The following is a 9,225-nucleotide window of genomic DNA, read 5'->3' on the forward strand; positions in this document are numbered from 1 at the left end:
TGAAAATCTAGATATTTCAACGGTAAATCCCCCTCCAGACCAGGTTGAAAAAAATTAGAAAGGACGCTCCTGTCGACGACAGAGTCGCGGTGCTGCGAGTGATTAAAAGATGTAGAATTTAAAAGTCCGAAGTGGCCGACTGAAGAGGCAGTTTATTAAGAGCGAACTACTTCCCTCGGACAGGTATTAGAAAAGTAGTTTAACCGCTCCAATCTTACCAGTGTGTGCTGTCTTGGGGTATAGTTTAACAATTCAATTTGAGTATAATTTCCCGGTTAATTAATTTCGTTATACTTTTAAGCGTTTAAATTGCGTGCTCGTAAATACGCCGAGTTTAATACACGATCTAGGCTTAATTAAGATTCTCTCTCTCTCGGAGACTCAACGACGGGCTGGATGTGCATCCCTCCTCTCATAAGCCCTTGCAGCCTTCCGTGTCTTTTCGTGCCGAGAATTTCGCATAGACAGCGCAGAGAGAAAGAGAGAGAGAGAGAGAGATACGTAAAGCACGCCAGTGAAGTACCTCGCCGTAAAGTCGGACAAGAATGTCATTCCGGGCGGACGGAACGGCTGTATCGTAAAGTCGTAAAGAGGCGCGGCCGCGTCCTATCTCGAACGCGTTTCTCATCACCCCCTGCGGTGGGGGGTGGAGAGAATTCTCGCGTCGATTTTCCGCGGCTGTAAGTCGCCTTGTCTCACGGCGGTTCGCTCGAAGATAATTCGACACGTGCGCGCACTCGTTCGTGACAATCACCACATCGTTCGACCGTCCCGAGCGATCCTTAATGCTCGTATTAATTCTCCGAGGCGCAACGCCAAACTTGGGAAATTCAATAGGGTGTACTCTCCTTCTCTCTCTCTCTCTCTATCCCTTCCGTCCTTGATGTGCCCGAGTCTATACGAGTCCTGCAGAATTAATGCGAACGTAGCGCCAATTAGCGCCGCGAAGAGGCGGCAGCGGCGTGCTTTAAGGTTCTCTCTCTAAAATTATGAAAGAAGAGAGAAAAAGGAGAAAGTGTCCGAAATGAACGGGGGGAACACTCGCCGAAATTGCAGCTGGGCGTGCTTCGTTACTGTACCACTATTCCTGCACGGAAAAACGGTGCGCGCGCGAGTTAGGGGCGGAAAGTGCGCACCGCCAGAGAGCGAGAGAGAAAGAGATTGTGGGAAATTGCGCGCATCACCCCCCTTTTCTCGTAACTGCGGAGCCGCTCGTCTCCTTCTCTCCCGGAGATGCTGCTAGGCTAAACGAGTTGAGATACGGAGCCATTGTTTGCGGCGAAGGTCACGGACACAATAACGAGAGAGAACACGTGGGAGTATCACGACAACAAGAACGGCGAGAGGAAAAATGATGCCGCCCCGCTTATTTCCTTGTCGCGGCTCTTTGCGTATCGAGAACGGACTATCACCATCGTCTGGCCGTGACCAAAGGCAGGCATAGGATAAATCGGCGAATAGAGTTCACGGGGAAGGTATACGCCTGAAGAGCGAGCGGGATTTTTTAATAAGTATTCATGACGCATCATGAGGCGAGAAAGTATGAGACCGAAGAGAGAGACGATCGCTCGCAAAATTTACGACGCGTAAGAGAACCTCCTCTTTATAGGTACCGAGGAAGAAAATTTCTTTTCACATCCATAAACGGAGGAGCGAGAGAAGAAGGGAATTCGCGCCTCCTTACTGTTTTTCGGATTAAACTCGAGGCAAATTTAACGGCAGAATTATTTAACGAGCCCAGTGATATTAGAATGTATCGTCTTATTTCTCGATGTGTGTGCGAATGTGCCGAAGAAGAGTGTACAACAATTTCCGCGTCGGATTATCCCGCAGACAAGGGGATAAAATGCGCGGATATTCTTTTCATCGTTTCAACGTGACGACAAGAAACGACGAGTTCCTCGGTCGTTCGTACACGGAAAAAATAATTTTGCTGTTGTAGCGAAACCGTCGTTGTTAGAACGACAAAATTTAGTCGGTACAACCAAATTATTTCGCTGTCTATATATCCAACAAACAGCAATTAATACTCTTAACAAATCTTCCCGCTGTTCAAAGAAATTTGTTTGCTATAGCAACCAACAATTTGCCGTGCCGGCAAAATTATTTTTCTCCGTATGTATACCAGTCATAGACACGGCGCTTTTGCGCGGTACACGCGGAAACGCTCGGATGGAACATTGCCGTTCTCGAGTGTTATCGATTCCGCGGCAATTACGATTACCCTCGACGACGGTTGAAAGTTCGAAGTCACAAAGAGATAGGGGATGATCGATATCGAAAGCGTGCGAATCTTTCGAAGAGATGAAAACTCTCAAGCACTGGAGAAAGCATCGGAGGAGACACCGATATGGGAGTTAAAAGGGGAGACCGGCGTTTCATCTCCGTAGTAGTCGAAACTTCGGCCAAGCCGCATATTCGAGGATTTATGGCGAATTCGCTAATAAACGCGCGCGAGAAGAAAGAAGAAGCGGCGTCCGCCGGATAAACAAGAGTGGCGGGAGATGAGTCGGAGGTTGCGCGGGATAGCTTCGCGTCCCGTTAAGCCGATTTCTCGAATATCCCTCGGCTGAAGCGGAGGAATCGACAAATAGCATTTACGTGTCCTATATATCGCGACAGAGGATTCTCGCTTGCTCTCGCCGATCGGCGGATGCATCGCTGATAAATCACCTGGGTAGAAATTAATCGAGGCGCGCCTCAAGTCCAGGCAAGCATGTTTTAAAACAGGCTTACCTTCATCGAGCCTAATTATGGCCGAGAAAGGCAAATTTTGAATGGAATTTTGTGAATAGGCACTAACATGGATGCTCCTAACAAGGCCTGCACTTATTGGGCCTAATTAGCCAACTTCTGAAAAGTTTAAATTAAGGTCTTAAAGAAGCTTAAGTGAAATTTACAATAATAAGGTCGAAGTAAGCCTGAATTAATTAACTTTGATTTTGGCTTTCAAATATAACGTTGAAGTAGAAAATTTAACGCAAATAGACTACAAGTTCCGCATTTGAATTTTCTTATAAATTAGTAGCGTAACGAGATACGGCCCAGTTACATCGGAAAGAGGGTCTGGTAATAGGTGTTAAAATTTGGTGAATATTTGCCGGCCAAATATATGATATGATTACTGCAAACAAATATGTATAATTTAGTTTCGTATACTAAATATATAATATACGAGAGTACAGTACTGTATGTACAGTATACGGAACTAAATTATTTGGTTAATCAAATAATTAGTCGGCAGATACTCGCCAAATTTTAGTACCAAATCCTTTTCACACTGAGAAAAAGACTTCAGATTTAATTAATTTTATTGCATCCAAACAAATCTCATCATTGGCACGCTCCGGAGAAGCTAATGTTCCGATTAATAAGTATGATTGTTAAACTTTTCAACGAGCATGTACCTTCCTCTTGAATAAAAAATTTGTGTGTGAAACGGAAGATAATTTTCTTATAAGGAAATTATTTGTTCCATTTTATATATTTATTGTAACCAAATAATATTTTATTTGGTTAAAAGATATTATTTCAAATAATAGCGTTCTTTTTGCTAAATAATCGAGTTTTCTTGAATAAGACAATAAAATTTTTACTCAAACAGATGATATTTCGTACAAGTATATATTGTTTCTATAAAGCAAATTTTAGTCAAATGAAAATACAAAATCAACAGGAACCTTTTTTTCTCTGCATAGGCATGCCAAGATAGGCAAATTTACAAATCTAGCTTTAATTTGTACAAATGCACAACATTTCCGTATAGGGCTTAGATGCAAATTGGGAAAATCGCGCAGAGCCTTTCCCCGTTTTAAATTCCTACCAGCCTGGGCTCGCTCCCTCCCTTTCCTCCGTCAAGCAACGACGTCGACGTAAATATGAAAATAATATCTCCGGCAGTTGTCCCATCCCGTCTCCGCGAATGTCCAATAATTGGCGTCTGATATTCGCGCAGTTGAAAATCGTGCGCAGTTTAGTAAGGCGCTCATTGCGTCGAGAGGTCACGTCTCGTCTCTCTCTCTCTCTCTCTCTCTCTCTCTCTCTCTCCTCTATTTCCATGCGGCCTTAATTAATATAAAACATTCGTGTGCCTACGCTCCGCTGCATCCCGTTTTCTTCCGACTCGGATTATTATCGGATCGAGCGGCATTATCGATGATGCCGCGCAATTCGAGTGTGTAAAGCGCGGGACGACGCCGGCGACGACACGTGTCGCGCGATCCATAATAGCAATAGTAAGATTCATGACGAACGAAAGATATCAAAATCGATAATTGAAAGCCGGCGAGTGACGTCTCTCCCTTGAGCGAAAGGAGAGAGAACAGGCTTTGTGCCTGCGACCGACTCGTAGCGTCGACTCGGCACAGAAAGGAAAATATAACTGCACGCGCATTTGATATACCGCCGTCGTCTCCGGTTCGCGCCAGACATTTCTCGGACGAGTAAATATTTTTCTAATTAGCGATAGCGCGCCTCGATTGGCGCGGAAACGTTTATTTGCGAAAGGTCTCACCTTTCGCACATACTCGACGTTAATAGGAGATCCTCCCCCCCCCCGCATTATGGAAATTGGCTACATTCCAGACCGCGCGCGATAAATATGAGCGAGCGAGCGAGCGCATGCTGAAACCTAATAACGTTCTAATTAGGTCCCCGCCGAACGACGCGAAATCGTTTCGTGTAGGCGCAGCCGCACGTGTAAAAATACAGCCGAATGAATGCGAGATTTCCAAAGGGCGCGAGTGCGCTAAAGCGACTCGTCGAAATAAACGTCCAGACGAAACGTCGAAAGGACTCGTTGTCGCGTGACAGATAAGGGGGTGTCTATCGACGATGCCAGTAGGCGATACCACCAACGTCCGTCGAAGGATCAAAGATAAATGAGAGAGAGAGAGAGAGAGAGAGAAAGGATGTGGCGGCCGCTGCTTGCTCGCCGATCAATAATCTTTCCGCTTGTATAAATAGCCGCTATTGATTTTCCACTTTGCAACGTATTCTTCGTTTGCCTTCTACCGCCGGACCGCCACAGCCTTCAATATTTCAGCGTTGAGCGCCGGCGAAAACAAACAACTCGCTTCTTGATTGCACTCCGCGCGCGCGAGCAATATGTATATCGGGCGAAGGGGAGCAGGCTGGCGAGGAGCAAACGGATCGACAAATGCGCGCGATACGCGAGACGTATAAATTTAATTCAACATCGAGCTAATTATGAAATTTAGTGGCTCGTAATACGAGTAACATCGGACTCGCGCTGGATATCGCGACGAAAATTATTGCGACAATATTTCACGGAGCAGTTTGCGCGGAATTATTGTTTCAGCCTGACGAGGCGGACGTTTTCAAAATCCTCGTAACTGCAAACGCGAGGACGCGTAATTATCTCGGACGCGGCAGATCAACGACGACCGATTGCACTCGATCGTGATTTTACGCGGACGGGATCTTTTTATTGTCATTTTCACTGTCCTTCTTCCAAACCGTCCCCAGATTGGAATGTTACATCGGGAGGGAGGTTTCTCGTCGGGAAATGATACGAGCCTTGGAAATCGATCGCATTAAAATACATACACACCGACGGCGGGCCGTAAATCCGCGTTTCATTGCCGGGGCCGGTTCGTTACCGGTAAATTTATCGCGCCCGTGTAAAGCATTCCCGACGCGCGTTTCCCGGCTGTTGTTCCACTTTGCGGTGCTCTCTTAAATTTACGTTTGACCCTGCGGCCGCTGACGTAATGGACGCGAGAAGTTCACAAACAGGCTCTGGTACGTATATATATACGAGTACCATGCAGGACGATTCTAATTTTCAGGAAATTGCGGCCCCTGTGTGTCCGACTTTGCGTGTGTGAATCTCGCGCGGAGAAGTTTCTTTCACTTACGTCCTCACGCGAGGAAATTAGTGTCCCTCGCGTGTGCGAGCGTTTCAACTTCCCTCGGGTAATCACACGCGCTGCACCGCGCGGGGAAAGCGGAACGAATGCAGAGCCGCGCGCGTTAATCTTCGCAATGGATCTACGGTTAAGGCCGGCCACGAATAATATATCCTCGCTATATAGTCGATATCCCCAGATCCATTTCCATTTGCGACGCGAAAATCTCCCCGAATTTAGTCGATCGCCACCGCTTTCATTCTGATACCGTCGGACCGCTGATCCAGAAGTTATCGCAGGGGTCAAAGAGACGGTGGAAGGGGTTGAACTTCCACCACGAGCCGCCGGCTATGTTTCTGTCTCCCTTTCCTTTTTTGGGGCATAATGTGCGATCTTTGCGGGAAATCTCGCCGTTCCTCTAATGAACGAAAGGACGTCTCTCTCTTTCCCTTTGCAGAAATATCCACGGAGAAGTTTAGCGGCTATGAGCGGATAAATCGACGTTTACGGAGTTGCGTTCCCTTCGTAAATAATTCTCCTCTCGAGGAGAACCGGTAAGCGATGGAGTGCCGACACTTTTATAAGCTTATACATTTTGCGGAAAACTCTTAAGCGGAATATGGGAGGGGGGAAAAAGGAAGACGGAAAAAGCGCGGGCATTTTCAATCGCGGTGATTTCCGTTCTCGGAAAAATTCTCTTTTTCTCGCGTCGGTCGACACGTCGATTGAAAAGTATTCAGTGCCAACGGCGCTATGTAGAGAACCCGTTGTTGTCGGCTCGTGTTCCTTCTCTCTCTCGCGCGTGTGTGTGTGTGTGTGTGTGTGTGATCGGATATTCCCGATACGGACGCCTGACTTTTGCACCGTGCGGGCAGGAAACTAAAGGGAAGCAAAAAAAAAAGCGAGAACAAACTCTTGCATCGTACATGTCACGCCTGAAGCACGAGGAGAAAAAACTCAGCGATCTATTGCGAGGTGCCTGCGTATCGCGGGGACCGAGGGAGAACGGTGATCATTCAACGGAGACGCGATTTTTACGCGTGAAAGTTTTTCTTTACCACAGTGTAAATAAACTCGCGAGCAATCGGGATAAGAAACTAAAGAAAGGTCAAGAAAACAACCGAGGAATATTACGGTGCACGAGGCGGCTCTTCAGAATAGCATAAGCTTTCTTCTCCCCCGTACCCTGACGTCTCTCTCTCTTTCTCCGCAAGTGGCCGGATTCGAGAGTCGGCGATTACTTTTGTTTGCGCCGTTATTTCACGGCGTCATAAGCCTATTTGTTCCCGCGAGTTCCATAAATTAAAGAGACCTGGGCGTTTCCTGCGGTTCCCCTCGTCGTTTTTCGATGACGCGCGCGATCAATTAGATCCCTCCGCCTTCTTCCGTCATCCGTGTCCCGTTCCGAGCACGAATGTTACTTTTCTTTTCCTCCCGCTCAATGAGGGATAACAGAACGAGAAAAAGAGCACGAAATTTCCGTGAAGTTTCGCGTTCGTTCGTTACTTCGTCATTAGGCGGACTGATTTAATTTCGTACTCCTGTAAAGCAGCACGTAAAACTCGCCGTGCCCTGCGGCACGCCACTTCTGGTTGTCGAATGAAGCGGATAAAAAGCTTTAACAAACGCGATATTCCGCGCCAATACGATCCCGTCGAATACCGGTGAGAATCGATTTATCTTTTTCTTCTATATTATTGATAATTCGTGTCGCATTCGCTTAATAAAAAATTGAAATTAACGCGGGGAATTTATATTTCACGTTTCATATTCTGACATAAGTCTCGTCAATTATATCTCCGGTGCGTTATCGAGAACTTGCGATATCGCTGGGAATTATCGCTCGATATTCGACGGAAAATCAAGAGCTTTCGGAAGAAAAAAGAAACGCAACCTCGGTGGAGCGGGTTTTTTAAAGCCGCGATGGGCGGGTCGCCATCGTGGGAGCGATTTAATCTCTCTGTGCAACTTTCGCTCACTGCCCCCAAGACGCTTCTACGTCCAGTAAGATGGATTTCCGCGCGTACAAACTACAACCGAGACGAATGTCGAATTGCGCGGACGCTCGTGTTTCGTCGCGTTTTGAAATACCTCGGAGAAAATTGTCGTGAAGTTTTTCCCCGTCCGAGGCAGTCCGAGGTGATCAAAAGAGATGAGACAATGAGGCGAACTCGGCGGGAAGAGCGCAGTTCGCACAAAGCGAGTTACTGCAATCAAGAACTCTCCGCGAGACGTGTCGCTGCAGAAACGGGAGAGGATCCACTCGTACGAACGTATTTTTAGTCGCACCGAAAGACTTCGTTAAGATACGTCGGTGTTTGTCTTCGTTCGCTCGAGAAACGCCGATGCTTCTTTGTCAGCGAACATAGGAGGTATCTGTCGCACGAGAGGCGAATTTCCAGCACCGTCGCCGTGAATGCGACACAAATCATATCTTGATAGACGCGCGTGTCCAATAAAGTATTATTTTTTTCCAAACATTTCGAACGAGAAGAGAAGGAGGTGTATTACTTATAATATTTCCACTATTAAATTCTAATGATTACTTACGGAGTCTTTTATTTAGTAGCGACTATCTTTCATCCAGAATCGACACTTTGACATATGTCATCGTTGTTGCCCAAGTTATTGCACAGAGTGTAAACACATAATATCACCTTTTTCTCCATCTGTATCGAGCGAGGCGCACCCCTTCCTCAACGATATCCATCCAATCTCGAAATTGAAGCATAAGTATCGCGGAGCGATTAAAGAAGGGAGAAAGGAGAAAAAAAACATGCGGTATCGTAGATTAGAAAATTCCTGGAAATTTTCCGCAATAGATATTTCCACTGAGATATTGGTGCTCGGCGCTACACAACATGCCGTGCCCGAGGCGAAGTCGAGAGATGAATTTCCGGAAAACTATGAAACCGTTGTGTCGCGACATCTTGTCGCGAAATTGCCATCCCCCGCGAGAAAGACAATACATAACCGACGCGAGTATATCTGAGACGCGTTTCTTTTTTCCTCCCGTGTACAAAAACGCGCTCGTCGGTGTATTAAATTTCAATGGCGGATTAAAAGCTCAAGCGACACTTCCTCTCTTTTTTTCGTCCCCGGCGCACGCTCGAAAGATAATTCTATTTCCCGCGCTGGGGACTGCCGCCGCGCAATTAGTTCGACATTTTAGCACGCGAGAATTAATGGCAAAAACTAGTTTCATCATCAATGTGATGGGTTAATCATGACGCAACGGATTATCATTGATTTAATTTACACCAGCTGAGATTATATCGCGTCAGTTCGGCAAATTGCAAAATGACGCGTGCATTGGAAATTTATATATATATATATATATATATATATATATATA

General features: G+C 46.2%; 1 protein-coding gene across 1 annotated transcript in view; it reads left to right on the top strand.

Annotated features, from left to right (window-relative positions):
- Positions 1 to 9,225, top strand: part of LOC106749274 (ankyrin repeat and fibronectin type-III domain-containing protein 1) — a 90,435-nt gene that overhangs the window by 32,496 nt on the left and 48,714 nt on the right. The gene's annotated exons all lie outside the window — the stretch shown is intronic.

Source organism: Dinoponera quadriceps, unplaced genomic scaffold, assembly GCF_001313825.1.
Source record: "Dinoponera quadriceps isolate SergipeBrazil2010 unplaced genomic scaffold, ASM131382v1 scaffold2952, whole genome shotgun sequence".
NCBI classification, from domain to species: Eukaryota; Metazoa; Arthropoda; class Insecta; order Hymenoptera; family Formicidae; genus Dinoponera; species Dinoponera quadriceps.